Source organism: Typopeltis vanoorti, chromosome 23 (genome assembly GCF_054136105.1).
Source record: "Typopeltis vanoorti isolate ZY-2024b chromosome 23, IOZ_Tvanoo_1.0, whole genome shotgun sequence".
Lineage (NCBI taxonomy): Eukaryota > Metazoa > Arthropoda > Arachnida > Uropygi > Thelyphonidae > Typopeltis > Typopeltis vanoorti.
This window is the reverse complement of record NC_143571.1, coordinates 9,781,286-9,802,291: the sequence shown is the minus strand read 5'-3', so window position 1 is coordinate 9,802,291 and position 21,006 is coordinate 9,781,286. Positions and strand designations below refer to the sequence as shown.

Genomic DNA, 21,006 nt, shown 5'->3' with positions numbered 1-21,006 from the left:
TTTTCCATGATATATGGAAAATAACAAACATATTGCCAGCCAAGCTGGCCGAGTGGTTAGCATATCCGATTTCCAGCCAAAAGGCTGCGGGTTCGAATCCCGCCGTGGGCATGGATGTTTGTCTGTGGAAAAACTAGTGGTGGTGGTAGGCGGTAGATGGCGTTGGTGTAGATGCGGTCAGTTGGTGGATTGAGTGGTGGGGACAGAGTTGTAGAGCAGGTGCCCTCCCTCGATGAGTCTATGGACTCCTGGAGGTGTCTAATAAGAATAATATATTGTTCTAAATATACATCTCAGATATCAAATAAGTAAATGAGTTAAGTTGGTTGGTATAAGCAATTAAGATCAGAACATTGTTAATTGCGAAGTGTTCTTTGGGCATTTTGAGGGATGAAAAAAACCTGCTGTCTCTGCACGAGACTGGCTGACATCGTCGGCTGAAAGATTTGACGGCCTGGTTGGTCGAGTGGTCAGCGTATCCGCTCTCCACCCAAAAGGCTGCGGATTCGAATCCCTCCGTGGGTATGGATGTTTGTGATTGTCTGTGGAAATACTATTGGTGGTGGTCAACGGTAAATGGCGTTTGTGTAGTTGCTTGGTGGATTGTGAGTGGTGGAAGCAGAGTTCTAGATGCCCTCCCTCGATGAGTCTTTGGACTCCCTAGAGGTGATAAATAATAATATTAAAGCAACTGATATAACCACAAGAAAAAACATATCTTAAAATCCTTTAACCGCCATGTTTAATCAAATTGCAATAATTTTTTTCTTTAAGGATATATAAGAAGACATGTCAGAGGTTTTGAAGAAATTCGAAAATACAGGCAGGTGCGGGCTGTCATCAAGTTTTTAGTGCTGCAAGAAAAGTCTGCAACTGAGATTCACAAAGCTTTGTGTGAGACTTCAGCGAATTGTGTTCCAGCATATCCAGCAGTTGCCAGATGGGTGGCCAAGTTTAAACTGGGCATCCTGAGAAACAGACTCCCAGGTCAAGAAGATTTCCACAGCGATCATACTTGAACACATCGATGTAGTGCATGTCATGATCCTTGATGATAGATGAATAGCAGCCAGAAATATTGCAAAGACTCTGGGGATATCCAAGGAACGAGCTGGGGTCATTATCCACCAACATCTGGACATGCAGAAGCTCTCAGCAAAGTGGGTTCCCAAATGTTTGAATGCCAACCAAAAGAGAGAACATATGCTGTCATCTCAAGGGATTTGGGATCATTTTGAGAAATCAGGTGCAAATTTTGGGTTCGTATTATAACTGTTGATGAAACATGGCTTCATCACTATGACCCAGAGACGAGACCAAACAACAGTCAATGGAGTGGAGACACAAAGGTTCTCCATGGCCAAAGAAGTTCCGAACACAAAAATCAGCTGGGAAGGTTCTTGCCATTGTCTTTATGGATATGGATGGTGTAATCCTTACCAAGTACCTCAAAAAAGGTGAAACTGTTTATTTAACAGCATTCTGAAGGAAATGAAGAAAAACGCACTGAAGGAAAAACGCTGTTGGAAACTGAGAAAAGCCTGTTGCTTTTGCAGGACAGTGCACCTGCTCACGAAACCCAACACACAATCAATACATAATTTGGGTTTTTAATGTCCGCCTCACCCACCCAATTCGCCAGACCTGGCCCCAGCTGACTATTTCCTATTCCCAAATTTAAAGAAACACTTGAAAGGAACAAAATTTACCACAGATGAGGTCATATCTGCAGCTGAGGACTGTTTTGTGCAACAAGGGAAAAACCTTTTTTCTCAGAGGATTGCAAATGATGCAGCAGCATTGTAACAAGTGTATAACACTTCGTGGGGAATATATAGAATAATGTGCGAGTTTCATGTTTCTACCTCAATTCCTTCATTTATCACAACCTTTCAGCACACCCTCGTACATGTGACTACCTTGTGTTTTTCTCCCATTGCTGTTGGCGATCAATATCCTATAAGAGTATTCTTCTAAAGATCCCTAAAGTAACTCGTAACTCTAAAGATTATTTAATAAAAATAACCAATACCGGGTTTATTGGTCGTAAAGATTTGATATTACTAGCTTCGCCATTATCTATACTGAAACATTTCGGTATGCACAGGAAATCATAGGGTTTTGTTCTTTCTTTCGTGAAATAACGCTGCTTATTTCAACGGTGTTTATAACGATATTTAATTAGCTTTAAGTGTTTTTACAAAGGCCCTAATAACCGATTTCTACTTTCTCAATTCAAGACAATCCATACAGCGATTAAATTAAATGTTGAGTACATGAAAGTTTATAGTATTTAATCGTTCTTTTTGTCCTCCTTACATCCCAAAATTTAGAAAACGATTCATTTTAAACATCGTACTTTCTGCAGAGATTTTATTTAAAAGATACTTCGAAAACGGTAACGTACTGATTTCACTGTGTCACTTAGCAAATGTTGACTCTAAGTCAAACATTTGCTACTAATAGTACTGGCAGATACCATGTTCCCCGTGCTGTTTCTGAAAATTTGATGCAAGTACGTTTCACTCACACTGGACGTTGCTCTTTTAAATGTTCATAAATATACAATTGTATCAATAACAAGTAAGGGAAGGGCATAGGACTAACAGATCTTACCACCCTTCTTTAAAAGAAAACAAGCAGTATCAATTTTTTTAAACATATTTTATTTATATCTAAAAATATTCACTTGAAGTTGTCTTGCTGTACCTACGAAACACTGAGGAATTTAACTCTTCCAGTTCCTGAGGAGATCATTTTTTTCTTTTTTTTTAAAATATATATATGATCTTCTCAGGAACTGGAATGGCACTAATATTCGAATAGCAAGCCACTAGACGGAAAGCAATAAATCATGGCTATATGAAAAAATATGACGCGAAAGACGCTAAAATAAGTGCAATATCAGAATAAGTTTTTATATTAGAAGATAACAGTAGCAGACCAAGTCCCATGTAAGACAGACGAGCGCCAAAGATCAGGCAAAAGCTGATAAAAGAAGCAACGCTCATGAATCCCAAGACATCTTGAGGTTTGAGCTGATTGTGACCATGGAGATTTATTAAGGAGGAAGTCATTTCTTTTTGTAAGAGATAGGATCCACTTAATAAACGTCGAGAGGAGGATAGATGAAGCGAATGGTAGCATGGTAACAGAACAGATGTCCGTAAAAATGCCCTTTGAACATCGAAAGATTAATTAGAAACAATACTACCTAAGGCGTTATGCTCTTAAAAGTGAAGAATACGAATAGAGTGATTTACAGGTTCGTATCATTATTAATCGTCCTTTACTGTTTAGTGGACGGCGTTACATTTCCGTTATGGACATCAAATGACAAAACTGCAATCTTATGCTAAGGGAACCATACTTAGCAGTAATACTATCAAGAAGACGACTTGTCTGCCTAAAAGAACCTGTTGGCATTACGTTAATAATTCCCATTTTAATGTGGAATTATTTCGAAAGTGGCTTTATCTTCGGTTCTTAACGTGTCGCGCAGCAACTTTCTGGGCAATCCCTGCTATGCTCAAAGTAGAGATATCTCAGATTTGAGAAATATCTAGAGAGGTGTTTTTATATAAACAAAAAATAACATATCATTCTTTAACCTCTTGGTTTAATTATAAAACAAAACATTCGTAACAGATTGTAAAGGCAAAAAAAAAAAGAACTCATTGCGTAACCAACCATTAAATATATGAACATTATTTATTGCATAAATTCATAAACCTACATGCTATAACAAGTGATAACACGTAGGTTTATGAATTTATGCAATAAATAATGTGAATAGATTTCAAGTTGGTTACATAATGAGTTCAAATAATGAATTAGCCAATTTAATGCGTCACGACTAGCTTTAAACTTAAATAGCAATGCCCTTTTTTCTCATGTACACCCAATTCTACATTTACACGGTAGATTGGTTCCAGAAAAATACGTATAAATGAAAACCGTGTAAAAAGAATACAGCGCATATGGAAAAATAGAATGGTTCCAGATGTGAAACCCCGATATGAACAATAAGTTATTTTCAAACAAAACATATGAAAATCATTGAATAAAACTCTGTTTAATTTTAATGGAATATTTTTAAGTACTAATTTAAAGTATATACATAGGTATCTTTCTTAAAGAAAATAGTGTGTCACTAATAAAACAGAAATTCGAAAAGGCCCAAATACACCCGCGCGTACAGTTATTAGTTATTGAATTGTATTCGCCGTCACTTTCTGATAGCAGCCGCATTCTTTTGTGTGAGACTGGAATTAAATCACTTCCAACACTTGAAAAAACACTTTGGCAGTCCTGTTCAATACTCTAATGGCGAAATATTTTCTTCAGTAAAAGGAACTAAATTAGCACTAATTTTCAATAATTCTGAAGGTTGATTTTTTTTTTTACCAGGAACTCTGTTTTAATCGTTGATATCTTGTTTTGACTAGATCTTTGTATAATTCTTCATGACACACATGACTTCAGTTCACGTTTAAACTGTTCAGTATTTGGATCATGTGTAAGAAAATGACTTTGTAATTTACTAGCCATTTGAAGCTTAATTAATCTTTCAGTGAGTGGAATTTCTTCATCATCATCATCACTTTTTTCTTTTTCACAAATTTTGGCCAAGTAGCTTTCCAGCATGCATTTAAAGTTGATGGTTTAAATTCTGATAACGCCAACTTAGCATATTTGATGCAATCCAAACTAGAAAATTTCTTTGCCACATCAATAACTGTCAGTTGTATTAAGTGGTAGAAAACAAAATTCCACATTTGGGTGTTCTAAAACAGGATGGCCAGGCGCATTGTCTGTAATCAATAAAACTTTAAAGTCCATATTTTTCGCCATCGAATTTATTTATTTATTTATTCATATGGAGTTTCCTCCCCCGTCCCTATTGGGGCGAGTTGAGCCTCCTCATGGGGGGGGGGGATTAAGTATTTATGGCTGTAGATCCGTGTGTGTATTCACGGGGCCGGTTTGCCTGCTTGCGGGATGAAAAACCCTGCTGTCCACGCCCAAGACCGGCTAACTAGGTTATGGCTGAGGATGATCCATAAGCTCCTCACGTCGGCGACGGGAATCGAATCCAGGACACTCCTTCCCCAGGCATATGGTTGCGAAGCGCAAAGCCACTAGGCTAACCGCGCGGACTCCCCATCAAATAGCGTTTAACTTTTGAAACAAAACATTGAACCTTTCATTAAAAATTTCTTTTGTAACCCAACCTTTTTTGTTTGCCTTCCAGTGCACTGGTAACGTGTTAACATCCACACATTTCATTGCCCTGCCCGTGCCTTAGACACAAACTCTATTGCACGAACAAAACACAAGACGTGTAACCATTTCGAATTGTTAACAAGAAATTATTGTTTAGCAAACAGCTTAACTCCGTCCAAGCAACTTTATTTAGGCGGGCCTCCCGTAACGGACCAACTTAACTTCGAGGAATCAGCATAGCATTCTTCTGCTTCCAGGAACCAACGGCAAGTGAATATAAAGGTTATAAAAAAAAAAATCGATTTTTTTTTTTTTTTTTTTTTGTCGCCACAATTGCCTACGTTCTGTAGCTTAGAGTAATCCCTGATATTCAAAACAGCGAGGGAGTTCCCCAAAATTCAAGTTTAAATACATTGCATGTACCGTTCTAGGACATGATAATTATAATGGAAATGCCCTATTTAACAGAACTGAATCCAAACAGAAATTTTAAAAGTAAACACCATTTGAATCGTATTAAATCAAAATATTCCGTCTGAAAATATAACTGCTTTTGTTTTCTAAGCATTGTTATTTCGAAGTCGTGTAAAAAGAGAATTAGCTGTTTATTTAACTTAAAATACCGATTCCTAGACTGAGTCCGTCCAGGATTGGGTTTTGATGGCTTAAAAAATCAACAGTAGGTAAGCTATCTACCAACTTTTATCACTGTCAAGATGGAACCAATATACAACACAAGATTCTCTCCCTACTTTCCCATTCTTTCACACAGACTACTTCCATTTTCCTCTGTTCTTATCCCTTTATTTTTATATTCTGTTCATTTTTATTATCGATGTACAAAGTACCACGTTCTTAATATTAAATATCAATAATCTACGATAATAATTATCAATAACGGGTTCACCAGTGAACAAATCTTTTAATAGTAACACTAGCATTATCATCATTTCCCGAAACGTAACCTCACCAAATATGTGCTGTATAATATGAAATATCACCATAAGCTTCCATTAAAAGTTAACAGTAAAATTTAATCTACCATTCAAAACTGATTGAATAAAAAAAAATAGGTAAAGTAATACGAGTGCATGCGTATACAAAAGTAATTTTCAACGCCGTATCAATATTGTTTACTGCATAAATTTACATCAGTCTTATATAAATCTAAATATTTAAGTGTGTAGAAAATTGATTGATTTCGAAAAGAGAAAACCGTCCAAAGATTTTTGGACTATCTCACATCCTCTAAAAGCTTGATGTAAATTCAAGTGGTATTTTATTTACAGATTGAGAATTATGTCTATTAAGATTATCGAGTAATATTTGCCGTGTGCAGTCCTGCAGAATGCTTTACTGGCTGTAGCAATAGTACTGAAATACAATTAGTCGCGAATAGTATTCACTGTCTGTCTGGCAGATAGTAGTTGAATGATTCACCGAAATCTTTCTCGTGATATTCATAATAACATATCACAGAATTTAACCGAAGAATTGAAATGAATTGCGGAGCGAAATTTGAAACCGGTGATCTGCCATACTTGTTCAATCCAATTCTCTCATGTGAATCTATTTCATATATGCCATGTATTTTATACTAATTTTAAAGCACTTGATTTTTTTAATCAACGCTAGTTTTTAAAAATTTTTAAATTACTTTAGATTCCAATGAGTAGTTTGATATATGTTAGTCGAGAGGGCGAAATCAGAAGAGCACTATTTGGTGCACCTGTTGTTTAAAACAGTTTAAATAACAGGTGCACCAAAAAGTAAAAATTGAGTGACACTATTGGATGAAACAGCTATTTTGCATGGTCATGACCATTTATTGAAAAACAGAAGTTTATTATCTGGGATTATGAACTTAAGGACTTATAGATCGTAATTATAACTTATAAAATATGCCATTTATTTCAGGATTTTTTTTTTTTTTTTTGTTGCAGAAAATCAACTTTGTACATGCTCAATTAATCCACCGTATTTGTCTGATGTATAAAATCAATTAAAGAATACCTTTTTGGAATATTTACAATTATTAATAGTTATCTAATGGCTTCTATAATTCTTTTCGAACCCGATGCAGAGGAGAAGCACATGATTAAGAAAAAAAAGATATATTTTCACAGTACAATTTGTGAAAATCCTGCTGCGATTGAATTTTGATTCCTTGGATATTTCCCAAAATTTTTTAGTGTCAAATAGCCTATTGTGCTAACATATCCCCAAATATTTATGAATTTCTAGTGAAAAGAATGAAAATTCCGAGGAGTTAAATATGTCCCAGGCATTTTTATTATACAATGATGCCAGATAACATACGTAACAGAGGAGATGCAATTTCGCCCCAAAAAGAATCATAGATCACAATCATGCTGACTGTACTATAGCATCACGAAGTCTGTATTCCAGAAGGCAGATATGATAGTGTCATGTCAATGCGATTCCTGGCAGTTTTCATTACAGATATAGCAATATCGGTGGCAAATTATTTTCTTAACGATGTGAAGAGTGGCACTTCGCTCGAATTGTTTGAGCCCGTGGCTTTCGAAAATAACATACTGGGCGAAAAGTCATTCGTTAAGGAAATGAAAAACTCTTTTACTTTACTGTAATAATATTGCACGTTTCTGAAATATGGCAAACGTATAAATACAGTTCACTTTCGCATGGCTAAACAACTACACAAGGTGATAGTTACTGATATCATGTACGTTCAGAATCAGAAACTATCGCAGCGCGACTTTGCAAAATATTTCAAATATATCATATTTTCAGGAAGTTTGAATTCAGTTGCACCATACATCAACTGATGTTTTTTTGTTTGTCGCCAATGAGAAAAATATCTTGCTGTCGATTTTCTTCCCTATTTCCAGATGAAATTATTAACTGCAATCAATTAATCTCTCTCTCTATTTTATAAACGGCCTCTAAGGGGTTAAGGAACAAACTTTTATTGAAGATTTTATAATCCGAACAATATTTGCACCTTCATAGCGCAGTTGGAAGAATTTGAGTTCGATTTTCGTCATGATAAGAGGAATTTTTTGGACTTTTTCAATTCAAGGTGAGTCAGCAGAGTTTTTAGGAAATTCGAGTTATTCATCTCTCATACATGTATACGGCAAGAGAACACGCGCAATTAACAGACAAAAATGCTATTAGTGGGTAGATATCGTAGTCTGCAGATGGAGGATTGAGTGGCGTAAACAGTGGTTTGCATGGTATGGAATGTTCTTCCGCGATGAGTCCTTGAAGGCGTCACGTAATAATAATAATCATTATTACGAAACGTGAACGTCCCCTGAGAACACTTTTTCTTTAAATGGATGATGGTGATAGAAACGTTGATTTCTGGTAGACAGCGGTTTTAGATTTACGATATAATGAAAAAATTCGCAATGAAATCTCATTAGAAAAGCTACTTCAAAATTATATTTTCATAATGAATGTTTCATAGAATACAATGAAGATTAACTTGAAAATAATGGACTACAGAATATCGATGCTTACAATAGAAACTGACAAAATATTTTAAAAACATATTAAATTGATTCATTAGCTATATAATACGTATAAAATGAGTCCACTACAAGTCTATATAGGTAAGCTTGAAGCGATATAGGCTTGTTAAGATTACAGAGATGACTAAAGCTGTGGAGTTAATGTATAAGGCCTGTTAGTTTGCAACTATTCCACAGCCAATGTGACAAATGTTTTGCGGACGGATGAAACGCCATTTGCAAGATCTGGCTAACCCTTTTTCAGTTTGAAAAAATGTTCTTAATTTAGTATTATCTTTTCGGATTTTAATATTCATTTTCTCGACTGGCTGATCGAGCGCTTCAAGGCGGCAGATGTGTATGTACACGTACTAATTACTAGGTACAAACGACAGGATTTCAGATATGGAAATAAAGCATAAAGGGAGTTTCATGATTTGGGGGGAAAAATATTTTACAATTTGAGACTAGTAATTGGCAGAGATGTAGTTTTTATTGTGTTCACACATTGCAAATATTATAAGCACAATATAAACTTCTGACAATATTAGTTTACTTGAAAGTAGAAGGTTTTGAGCTGAGAATTCTTTGCTTCCTTTCACTATTACAGAGGATTCAAGTAGAAAACTAAGGAAGAGAAAGCCATAAATTTTATAAGCACAGGAATCAATTTGGAAATTTGTCTCGAAATAAGTCCTATTTGATTTGATTAAAAGAACTTCGACTCTTGTAAGCGATGGCAAATTTGTGACGTTAAAGCGCATTCTGATGAAAAATGGCTGGTATAATTTCCTTCTCATCTGATTACAGTATCTGACATATTTAAATCATCTCACTCGCCTTCGATTTTTCCATCAACTACTTAGAGATTTCTAAAAGTCATTTACTTATAAATATAAAAGAGTTTAAATAGCATAAGAAGAAAATAACACGAATATAATATTCGCAAGGGATGTTTTGAATAACTTTATGGAAAGCGCAGAGCTAAAATTATACAAGGCGAAATTAGAAAAATGATAAAATTACACTTAAATGTTCTCTAGTTGCTTTTGCTAATTATGCTAATTTCGTATAATTATAACACGTTTGTACAAAGTTTTCGAGTATCAATTACAGAATCAACTAATTAGGTAGAGCTCGGATGTGTTTCCGAGATCACAAACCAAAACTGCTTTTAAACTTAGTGCAAGAAAACGAGCTCCGTTTTCAGCGGTATTGCAGCGACGAAAGTAGATATCGGAATAGTGTAGTTATTTGGTCGTAACTATATTAATTACATATGTAATTTATTTTACTAAGAAAAAAATATTATTTTTCAATATAGTGACTCTGTCTTTCCAAAAATAGTGTTAATTTTTGGCAGAGATGATCATTTGATAAAGTCGTGTAAGGCTTTCTGAATAAAAAATAAATGGCAGTCATTATTTCCATGTTTATCAAGAGTCAGCTGAGTGATTTGTAAGCCATTTTAAATGGCGTTGGAAGTGACTGGCTACTCTTATTACAAGAATACAAAAATATGTAACATCTGCTTCGGGGTTAAATATTCTCTGCCAATTTTATTCGATAGAGGAATTCAACCGCGAATGCAGAGTGCAATATTTGAAGTTTGCATCCAATTAATGAAAGAACTAGAGAATAGCAAAATAAATAAATAAAAAATCACTATACCTTCACAGAAATTTCGCATCGTTTTCTGCTAATTTCGACCAAATTGCGATATTTGTCCACTGTTATTCTGAGAAATGTAACCCACTAGACTAACTTTCGACCAATTGTAATATGATTATCTCTTGTCCAATGTTTTTATACTGGACGTGGGAAATTAATCGATTTTGACCAATTTAAAATACAACTGTCTCTTAGTTGATTAAGAACCACGAAAGTTTTAGACAATCGGACAAAAATGGAGAGCCGTGAGGTACTCTCCCCGACAAAAACATCGTAAGTTACATCGTTCGACCACTTTTCACCAAATCTGGTCTGTTGCTCGGAATGCTCAAGAACATCTGAAAGTTTGAGCGCAATCGGAATAAAATAGAGGAGAATGCAAGACAAAGGATAAAAAAAAGTTCTCTTTCATTAACGAATTTAACCAAAGCACATGAAAACTGAAGCCTCTCTCTCTCTCAATCACACACACACACACTACAAAAAGTAATGTTGGCCAAGTAATCTGCAGCATGGCTAACATCATTTTAATTTTTGAGCAAGTAAATGCTTCTCTGAACTTCCACCGCTAGAGTAGTAGCAACAGCAATGTTAATAATAATAAAAGCAGCCAAGTAGTCTCTTCTAAATTGCAACGAACTTACTTTATCAATACGTCGACTTTGTAGAAACATCTTCTATTCCCCCCCCCCCCGTAATATCTAAGTAAATAGCTTAAGAAAATGAAAGGCAATTTCATGGATGAAAGCGCAAACTACGTCAGTTTGCGCTCTATGTCAGTCAGACTGATATTTTAAATAGTGTATTCGCTAACTACACACACATACTCTACTGGCATTTTATTATCATCAAATTCCTGACATGTAACATCAAGGGTGTACAGGATATGATAGTACTACATGAAAAATTTGCATCATTACTAATTTCCTATCTACAATTTTCCTCCAAATCAATCTGTTGCCTGTCAAGGGTTCGACATTGTCAGATCTTATATTTCTATCTTATAAGGTACTTTTCACCGTATCAATACTGTGGTTTAACCAATAAGGATATATGGTTGGCTAAATCGCAAATTGCCAGCCCATCCTCGTTTGTTCAGTATCCAGGTAGACACCTAAGAGGGTGCACCACGAGAAGGTGAGGATTGGACATTAGGTCAGAAGCCCTGGTCGGTTCTCCGCATTCCTTTAAAGGCTATGCGGAGGTCTCCTCTCAGTTATACAGCTTTGACCCTTAAGCACCCCACTGGCATTTTATTTGTTTATTTTCTTTTAACACATATCTTTTAGCGTTTAAATATAAAATTCAAGATCTGTCTTCAACCGTGATCCCTGAGCACATATGCGTCACCTAACTTTGCCTATTATCCTTGAGTATGAATAGCGAGCCAAGTCCATAGTAGCAAATTTTATAAGAATTGCGTTCCTCTCAAACAAAATAAATATAAATTGATTTAGATTTGGTAAGAATAAGTACAAGTGATACAGATAATTAACATTCATCCTACACTATTTATTCGATTAGTTTTTTATGCGACTCCTATTCGCGAAAGGAGGTAAACCTATAGTGCATTACTACTGTGGATGAGTTAAGAGATTATTTGGAAGTTTTATATATTTTATGTATTTTTTATATTTTAGCGGTTTGTTTATTAAATCACTTTGCTAGTTGCACTTTAAAATGATCGATTAGAGATTTATACAACCAAGACTACAGATGAAGAAAGACTAAAGAAATGTTTCAGTAGCACACCTGAAAGAGCTGTTTGTGCTCTTTCGTTGGAGAAATCCGGATTAGAATCCTGTTTTGATTAGGTAATAAAGCATTCAGAGCTTTAAGAAAGTCTTAAAGACTTCTCAAAGAAATCTCTAAAAGCTTGATATCATGGAAGAGTGTAGTTCTACCGTGAGCTAGTCGATTTCATACAGAAGCAGTAGTCTTTTCCCAGCAAAACGGCTAGAGAATATACATCTCCCTGTGGCCGAGGACAAGGGAGAAAAATCGGGACAAATTATGGGATCCAGTCACGTTATATATGTTTTTGTCTTTCTCAGCAGAATCATTATTAGCAGGTAGGTCCTTACTTGGGGGGGGGGAGCGAAAAAAGTTTCATTGGGACATTAAAACCCCATTCGTTGGCTTTGCGCCTTCAGTTTTAGCTGACTGGACGTAATCTAAACAAAAGTAGTAGCTTTTCCTACGAAATCTTTGGTTGGTTAGCTATTCTTTACCCACACGATTAAAATCATGCAAAAAAAAAAACATATTGGAGAAATGATCACCAAAAGTTTTAAAATATTTATAGAATTAGGAATAAATATTATATTCGTATATCCCTTTTTTAACTTCTAGCAGGAGGCACAGGTCTTTCTTAAGCAGCTTATTTCCCGACTATCTCGAAGCAAGCCAGCCTGCTTTTATGATAATAAACCAGAAAGCGAATCCTATTCGACAAGGGGAAAGACTAAAGACATTTCCATTCTGAATTGAATGTCTGGTGCACATATACTACCTCTGGCAGGTTTGTCCATTTATAAGGCGAAGTAGGAAGGAGAACCTCTGAGGAAAACTTAATTATCACAGTCTGAGATTGATTACTTGAGCCAAACATTCTGCCGATATTGAACCGAGCTGCGGGATCTGCTTTGCTCAGTAATCTTAACAGCGTGGCGCTGTTTTATTTATCAGATTTTTTATAAAGTATTTAAGCGTTTTATAAAGTATGTAAAGAAAGAAATGCAGAACATCGAAACATTATCCTTGAGCTAATCTCAAATCATTAAATTATCACAATAACAAAATGTTAAAAATTCTGATAAATATGAACCACAAAACTCCGAACTATTTTATTATTTATCTTTTCGAGGATAAGATATATACTGAATTTAAAGATTTTAAATTCAGTATATTAATAAAGTGTTGTCAGTTTCTATGAGGAGCATTAAACATAGAAGAATATACAATACGATACGAGCACATATAATTGTTTCCTATCACTGTAGCTGAAGAAATACCCACAGTACCTTATATGTAAGTCGTTCAGCTGATAACCACAATTTTCTAAATCTGAAGTTTATTAATATTTATTATTTTTCAACTTCTATTAGGATACATTAGTTCAACGATATGATCTCCACGAATTACCTAATCCTCGTCGTGTACAAAAGTAATTCCAATGCAACAGAAATGTGTCTTTTATATTTCTGATGGAAAAGGAGTATCCGAACACACACACATCAAGACTACATCAACAAGGGAGCTGTATGCTATCATTGGTAAATAATATTAAAACAATAAATGCTGAAACATGCAAATACCAAGGTAATACATGAAAATCGAAAGGTTTAGAATTTGAGCATCCACCAAAATAAAGTGAAAATTTTAAAACAACCAAAACTGGAGATCTTAGACTGCACTATTTTAAAATTCACGCGTGAAGTTACGAGATTTCGTTTTAAGGACAAAGCTATGCAGAAGAATGAACTAAAAATAAATAAAAAACAAACAAATAAAGCTTGCTTGAATTCAAGTTCTTTACAGTTTTTAAGCAGCATCGTTAAGAAAAAGTCAATGAATTTTGAAGCTTCAATACTATATATTCATCAGCCAGTTTTCAATCGAAAACCGTTAAGTAAAACATAAAAAATAAATTCAGGTAGTTTTGAAAGAAAAAACAGCTTTTTTCAGATAAACTTACAATACGTTTACTTCTAAATACTGTAGTATGCATAAAAACAGAATAAAAAGACCGCCAAAACTTATATATCATGTATGATGTAACTAATACTACGGCGTTATACAGGATTTAATAGTTTTTTCCTAAGAAAATGTTTCAAAAATAATTTTGAAGAAAGCGAAATATATGTGTCCCGTGCACTTGGAAATTTTTTTTATATTTCATATGAAATATTGACGTAACTGGTTAAGGTATCTCTTTATTAATTTTTCTATGTTTAATTATTTTTTTATAAACAATTAGCACAGATGCATATTGCAATATAACATGTAAAACTACATAAATTTAGTTGGATTCAAGCCCAGTCGTTTCTCTGAATTGAATCAATAAATTCATTAAAGAACATTTTAAAACAAATAACAGATTCCGATTCGTTTCCTTAACCGGCTGGTGAGAATCGTTAATAATTTTGTGTTTATTTAATTATTTTTATGTGACCCTACCCAAAAGATTATAAATCTATTACACATTTTCTGCACTGTTAGTGGGCTAAGAATTAGCTAATCCAGAAATACTGTTCTGGAAAACGCGATTTTGGATTATTTAAACGCGGAACTTTTTCAAGACACTTCGGGCCTCTCTAATAGGCAGGATGATGGTTCGCATATCAGACAAAGAAAAATCGTCTAACACATGTATTTCATAAACATCCATGTCGGGGGGGGGGAATACTGTACAAATACAACAAAGGGAGATACAATAAGGTAGTAAAACTAATGAATATTGAGATTTTAACCATATCTTCCTTCACATACAATCATTTCAATTATGCAAATAACGCCATTCTGTACTCAGTAGTTTAACCAATTTATTTTTAGAGGAAAAAAAGTCGCCGAGAACCGTCAAGCAATCTACCACAGCTTTACACACTCATATGTATATAGATGGGCACATTAAAAAAATGGAATTAAAAAGGAGAACGATGGCGATGAAATTCTTCTTCCATCCAAAGACATTCACAATCATACATGCCCATTGCAAGGTTCAAACCCGCGGTCTGCTGGTTGGATAGCGAGTATGGTAACTACTCGGTCAGCATTGATATTGTTAGCGACAATGTCAGTTTAACTAAATATTTAGAAATATTTAACTGGTAATGTGTTCAGGAACTGACTAGAAGAGTCTAGAATGAAACGTTTTCATTTCATTTCAAATTTTAAAGCTTCGGTAATGAATATAAAAACTTATTGGCACATGGCGCAGTGACTTTTTTTTTGTAAGATTTATTTGTATTCATCATCGATTTTTGTAAGAAAATTTCTGATAGTACTGCGTGATCCATCGTGCTGGATTTTTTTTTTTGTTGTTGTTCAGAATAACTTTCCTCTCTTTTTAATATTATATTATTTTACATTGCACATTTTAGGTTCTTAGGGTGTTGTAAAACTAACCTACTTAGAAAGTGATTCAGAATTATTCAAGTTGAAATTCTTGTAATCGTTTTATTGCAATGCACCTCGAACAAAGCCATCATATTTGCTGATATCCTAACAAATAGGACGCAACCCGCTCCTTGTAGTGTATTAACAATTCTACTTACTCCAACGTCACTAACTGCGAATCAAAAATATCAAAAGAACTTCACTCTCTAATGAACGTTCCAAAAATAGCTGCAAATTAAAAGAGTAGGCTTTGATCTAAGGAACTAACTGACAAGTGAAAGTAAGTTTTCTCAAATTACGTATTAATTAGCGAGTGAAAATGATACTACATGTGGAAACCATTAATACATAATTAAGTCTGTTTGATAATACACGCGGAAACGATTAACGAATATTACAGTATGTGCGCATCACTCATGTTAGCTCATGGAAATAATTTACCAAGCGCAATGAAGTAATTAGTTAACGCAATTAATAAAGATTACGAATCATGAATACCAGAACGGCAAAAGTTTTTAAAATGCAAAACATTTTTTGCTTTTAGCAGTTCTTAAATAGCAGAAAACGAGAATAACCAATGAGTGTTTGTAGTAGCCAATTATTAAAGAAGTATAAAGATACCTTCTAAACTGATAAGAACTTATTAAGAAATTTTGAATATTCTGGAAAATAAACTGTACCATAAGGTGCTACTTCGTGTACGGTGGTTCATGTATTATCTTCGCCAGCAATTGAAACGCATCTCATCTCCTGGTGTTTTGTTCTATTCGAGCATAGTTGCCTCAGCTAATTTTGATATACTGAGGATGAGGCGAATAATTCAGCAGCATTTCGCCGAAGGAATCGATTACCAGCTGGTTTCGAATGATGATCAAATTAACGTTAACCATGCTTGCACTCTGACGTGCAGTTCATCTTGGTCTGACTGCACCAGTGAACCGAGTAAAGAATTTCGGTTGGATAACCAGAGTTCTGTTTCTAAACGTGAATTAATCCGTAGAATTCAAAATTTTCGTTTCTGAACATTTTTGAAATATTGACAATTTGAAGCATTGTAAATGCATTAGATAGAATCGAATTTGTGAAATCATTAGCAATAAGTTATGAGTACTATTTCAATGAGTTCAACCCGATTTGGAATATACATGTATGCTTTATTTTTCTCAACTCGCATATTTAATTTGCCGAACTAATGTATAACATTATTAATGTCTTAAACTAATTTCTGCACCAGTTTTTGTTTCTTCACTATTTTGTCAATTATTTCAACAACAAATTTCCTCTACCGTTCTTACGGTTAGCCATTTCCTTTTCGTTATCAGAGCAACGCTGTAATGGAGAGCGTCTTTCTTCAACAGTTGCATTCGTCCATCTTCATTAAAGAAATGTTTTTAATCTCTGCTAACTGCTGAGTTTCTCTTCTATGAGAATTGATTTCGTTGACATTGAGTTCTATTGATTTCCATCTTGCACGTAAAAAAAAATCAGTTTTAAGATCTCTTTTCATTTTTTCCCTTTCCATTTACGATAGTACTTCGTCTTTTTCTAATTTCTGATTTAAAAACAATCACGGTGAGGTTAGAATTATGCTCTGTATCTCTGGAATTTTTCTTTTTTAGAAACCTATTTAAATCTATTAGCTTCAAAAAGAGTGCTATATAGGAATTTTGCAGTCTTCAAAAAATACTAATAAATAAAAAATTCGAATAAAAATAATAATTTGTTTAAAGTTTTGAAAGGAATTGTTTACAGTTCGAAAGTCATTAATATGGTCGATTTGAACTGTTATGAATTCCTTTCAAAACTTTAAACAAATTATTATTTTTATTCGATTTTTTTATTTGACCGACTATTTCAGAGGAATACTCATGTTTCGTTTAATTTCTGATCATACATGCTGTTTCGAGATTATGCCCACAGTAATTCATGGAACAGAGATTATGCTGAAATATTTGGTTTCGAGATTTTTTTAATACTTTAGGAGGAGTTGTTTTGAAGAACGCAAAACTTCGATGCTGGTACATATTGTTGAAAAAAAAAACCTGTATAGAAAAACTTCGATAATATTTTGTCTATAAAGAAAGATTTCCGGATTACAAAACCCTTTTAAATTCAGTTTACTAAGCTACTATAAGTTCATAATCTTTTGAGAATGGGATTGTCAGAAAAAAAAAAGCAGAATGACTTGCTGCCGCTTCACTAGAAAGCTGAATAACTTTTTATCGTTGGGTCTCTCTGAAATCAAGTCGAGTTTTCTCTGATTATAGAATACACTTGTATCCAGGAAAAGACATGTGAAGTGGAACAATATTATATGCATACAGAATTCTAATTCTTTACATTATTATTTTTTAAATTCCAATAATTACCGGGATTATTCTATTTAGATATATTATAATTAGATAAACGTTATAATTAGATAAATTGTACATACGTTTATCTAATTATAAACGGCAATTCATTTGGGAAGAATAAAACGAAATAAACGGTTGGGAAGAATAAAACATTCTGACTTATACGATTTACAAGCAACATGAAACAAAGTTCATTTTAAAGCAAATTTCAGTAAATATGTCAAAATAATCAAAGTCAGCTAGTCTACAATCAAAATTTGACAATATCTCTGTCATACAACAACACGCATCAAAAAATCTGTAATCGATAAAGTGAAATGATCATATAAAGAAGTCGGTTTTAAGTTCTCGCCCACTTTTGTTCATCTGTTCCATTTTTTTGTTTGTTTATTTTAAAAATTTAGTCACCAGAGAGCGATTGCTCTTCCTTTTTAATTTGTGTAGTATATTCACACAGCATTGTACATACAAGTATTGTGCAGCATTCAGAGTGATTGATACTCGCTACATGTCGGTGTAACGAATCATGTAATATTCTACCATCACATCTGAAGTCGTTTAAATTTTGTAAGAATTTTTATATAATTACTTTTAAAGGCATCGTGTTTGTATATGTTAGTCTCACTAACAAAGGAGATTGATTCAATGCTGACAAAAAGGAAGTGAACCGTATTCTGATAATCACCAAACCGATACCCGCACCACATACAGTATGTATGCGTACATATTTATACACAAATGCATAACAAAACGACATGTTCAACTCTACCAATGTACTCGTACATAATCGTTATACATAAGGTTTAATTTAATTTAAAGTTTTAACCTTCAAAAATGAGATAAATTCATTGCTTTTATAACCCGTTTGATGAAGGCCAACCGCAGATAGTTTTTTCCTACACTAACATCATCTTTTTATCATGTTCTCAAAGAACATTTTTGCTATCTATCTATCTTTTACATGTCCTGAACTAAACGACAGTTAAATTTCCTCTTCTTCTCATGTTAGATAAATTCACCAGATTAAAAATAACTGATTTTCATAAGTATGATCCAATCCCTTTACACATTTAGCCAATCATCTCTGAGCGCTCCTGTTTTGCTTGACAAGTAGTGATAACCTTGACAATTAAAGCTGGAAGCCATAATCCAATACTAGCTTTACCAAAGCAGTATATTATATATAACATTATCGCTACTTTCGTTCTCCTACAAGTGAAGCTTCTTCTGAGTCATCCTACAATCTGCTAAGTTTTACTAGTGTCTTACTATGACTCATGCAATTTAAATTCTCTATCAACCCAAATACAAAATCCTTGTATTCATTAACTTTTTCTAAAGCCTATCCATTCAACTTGTGTCCATCTAATGTTATCTTCTCACTTACAGCTGTTCACATTCAATTTTAACACGCACTTTTCTATCCGCTCTTCCGATATTTTATGATCATATCTTGTAAATCATTTAGGTACGTGCAGAACCCAAGGGTTCCGCAAAAACTTGTAGGGGTTCGACGGAGCATACAAACATTTATAACTCGTACTGGATGTAGTTTCTGGAAAAGCTTCCCTGAATGTAGAAAATGCAATCTAGCGAAACTTCGCGTGTGTGGATGGTCTTTAATTGTTGCCAGAGAACATGGCACGCCAGTTATCACACGCAGTGGCTTCCACTATTCATTTACTGTAATTATTTATTAGTTATTCATCGATATGAGAAACAGCGTGAACTTTCTTTTTGAAACAGAATTGAATACTTTTGGTTGAAAAATGCTGCGCGTAACGGTTCACTGTCATAATTTCCTTTTCGATAATTCTTATGAAATTTTCATATGTGTGCGGCGAAAATGAAATAGTTTTATGTAAAGTTGGGAAAAATAATCTCTCTCAGTTAGTCCTTAATTCTCTTATCATACCATCAAAATGGTCTGGTTTGAAATTCCAATCTTAACTCTAATTATCATTCCATTTTCGCCAGTCTGAATTTCTCAGGTCAAATGACTACTAATCACTGGTCGCCAATATAAAATTGCAGGCAGCGATAAGTCAGAGAAATCAAGTATTTTCCTGACATTCCCTTTCGTCGCCGACTTTTTTTCCCCCCTCTCGATACTCTGCTGCCACTGATCTCCAGGAAACAACAATCATCACAGATATAGTCTGTTTCATAGTGGATTTGATTCTATTACGGTGAACACTATTTATCCAAATGATTCACATAGGTATAACTGGTAGAATTCATGTCTCAGAAATCCAATATCTTATCCGAGAACACTCAAAGAAAAAATTGGAGCAATTGGAGGATATTTTGTTAGCAAATATATCTGTATGTACTCATTTTTCACATTTATTGGGTGAATACTTCTGGAAAGGCACTACTACTACTACTAATAATTTTTTGTTTTGAAATTGAAGGACAGAAGAAGTTTTCATAACGAACAGATAGAGAAATTCATCTCATTCCTTTCGACGTAATGAAAGAAACAGCTCGTAATGACACATTTTGCGGATAATGGGCCCATGCGTATTATTGCTCGTAGACAGTATTTCGGCAGATACTCGTGCTCAAATAGTGAAGCTGCTGTAAGAAACGCCCAAATCGGTGTACGAATGTACTATGTGGCATCGCTAAGTTATGCAAACTTAACGATTCGCCCGGAGAAACTAATGTGCCCAAGTGTTTTTAAACAAAGTTTGGGAATCAGTAGTCCAGGGATCGTAAATAACTGACGCGCCTTTCACTCGCGAAGGCGTAACAGAACCGTGATTGATTTTTGATATGGTTTGACTTTAGTATGGCATTTTAATAACATGATTGATTTTTATATTAGCTGAATTTTAATGAGATCTATTTCACAGTAAAGTAGATGTCAGAACCAGAATTAAAATTAATTTTTAATAAATTCAGATTTAACTGTCATGAACCATGGATGTAGTTCAACCGTTTTACTATCTAGTAAGTTAACAGAAAACTTAACTTGACTATCTACGAATCAATCGCCGATAAGCAAGATTTTTTTTTGTTTTGTTTTTTTGTATCGTAATGAATTGCACAGTCTGATCTGCGTGCTATGGTATATAAAGATTTTGGCAACCGAATAGAGGAATTTAGCGTTATTTGGAGGCTCTTACCTTCCA

The 21,006-nt window shown here is 34.3% G+C and overlaps 1 protein-coding gene across 6 annotated transcripts in view; it reads right to left on the bottom strand.

Annotated features, from left to right (window-relative positions):
* The window catches only part of LOC150093608 (thrombospondin type-1 domain-containing protein 7B-like), a 950,748-nt gene that overhangs the window by 188,269 nt on the left and 741,473 nt on the right, over window positions 1–21,006 (bottom strand). The window lies entirely within an intron of this gene.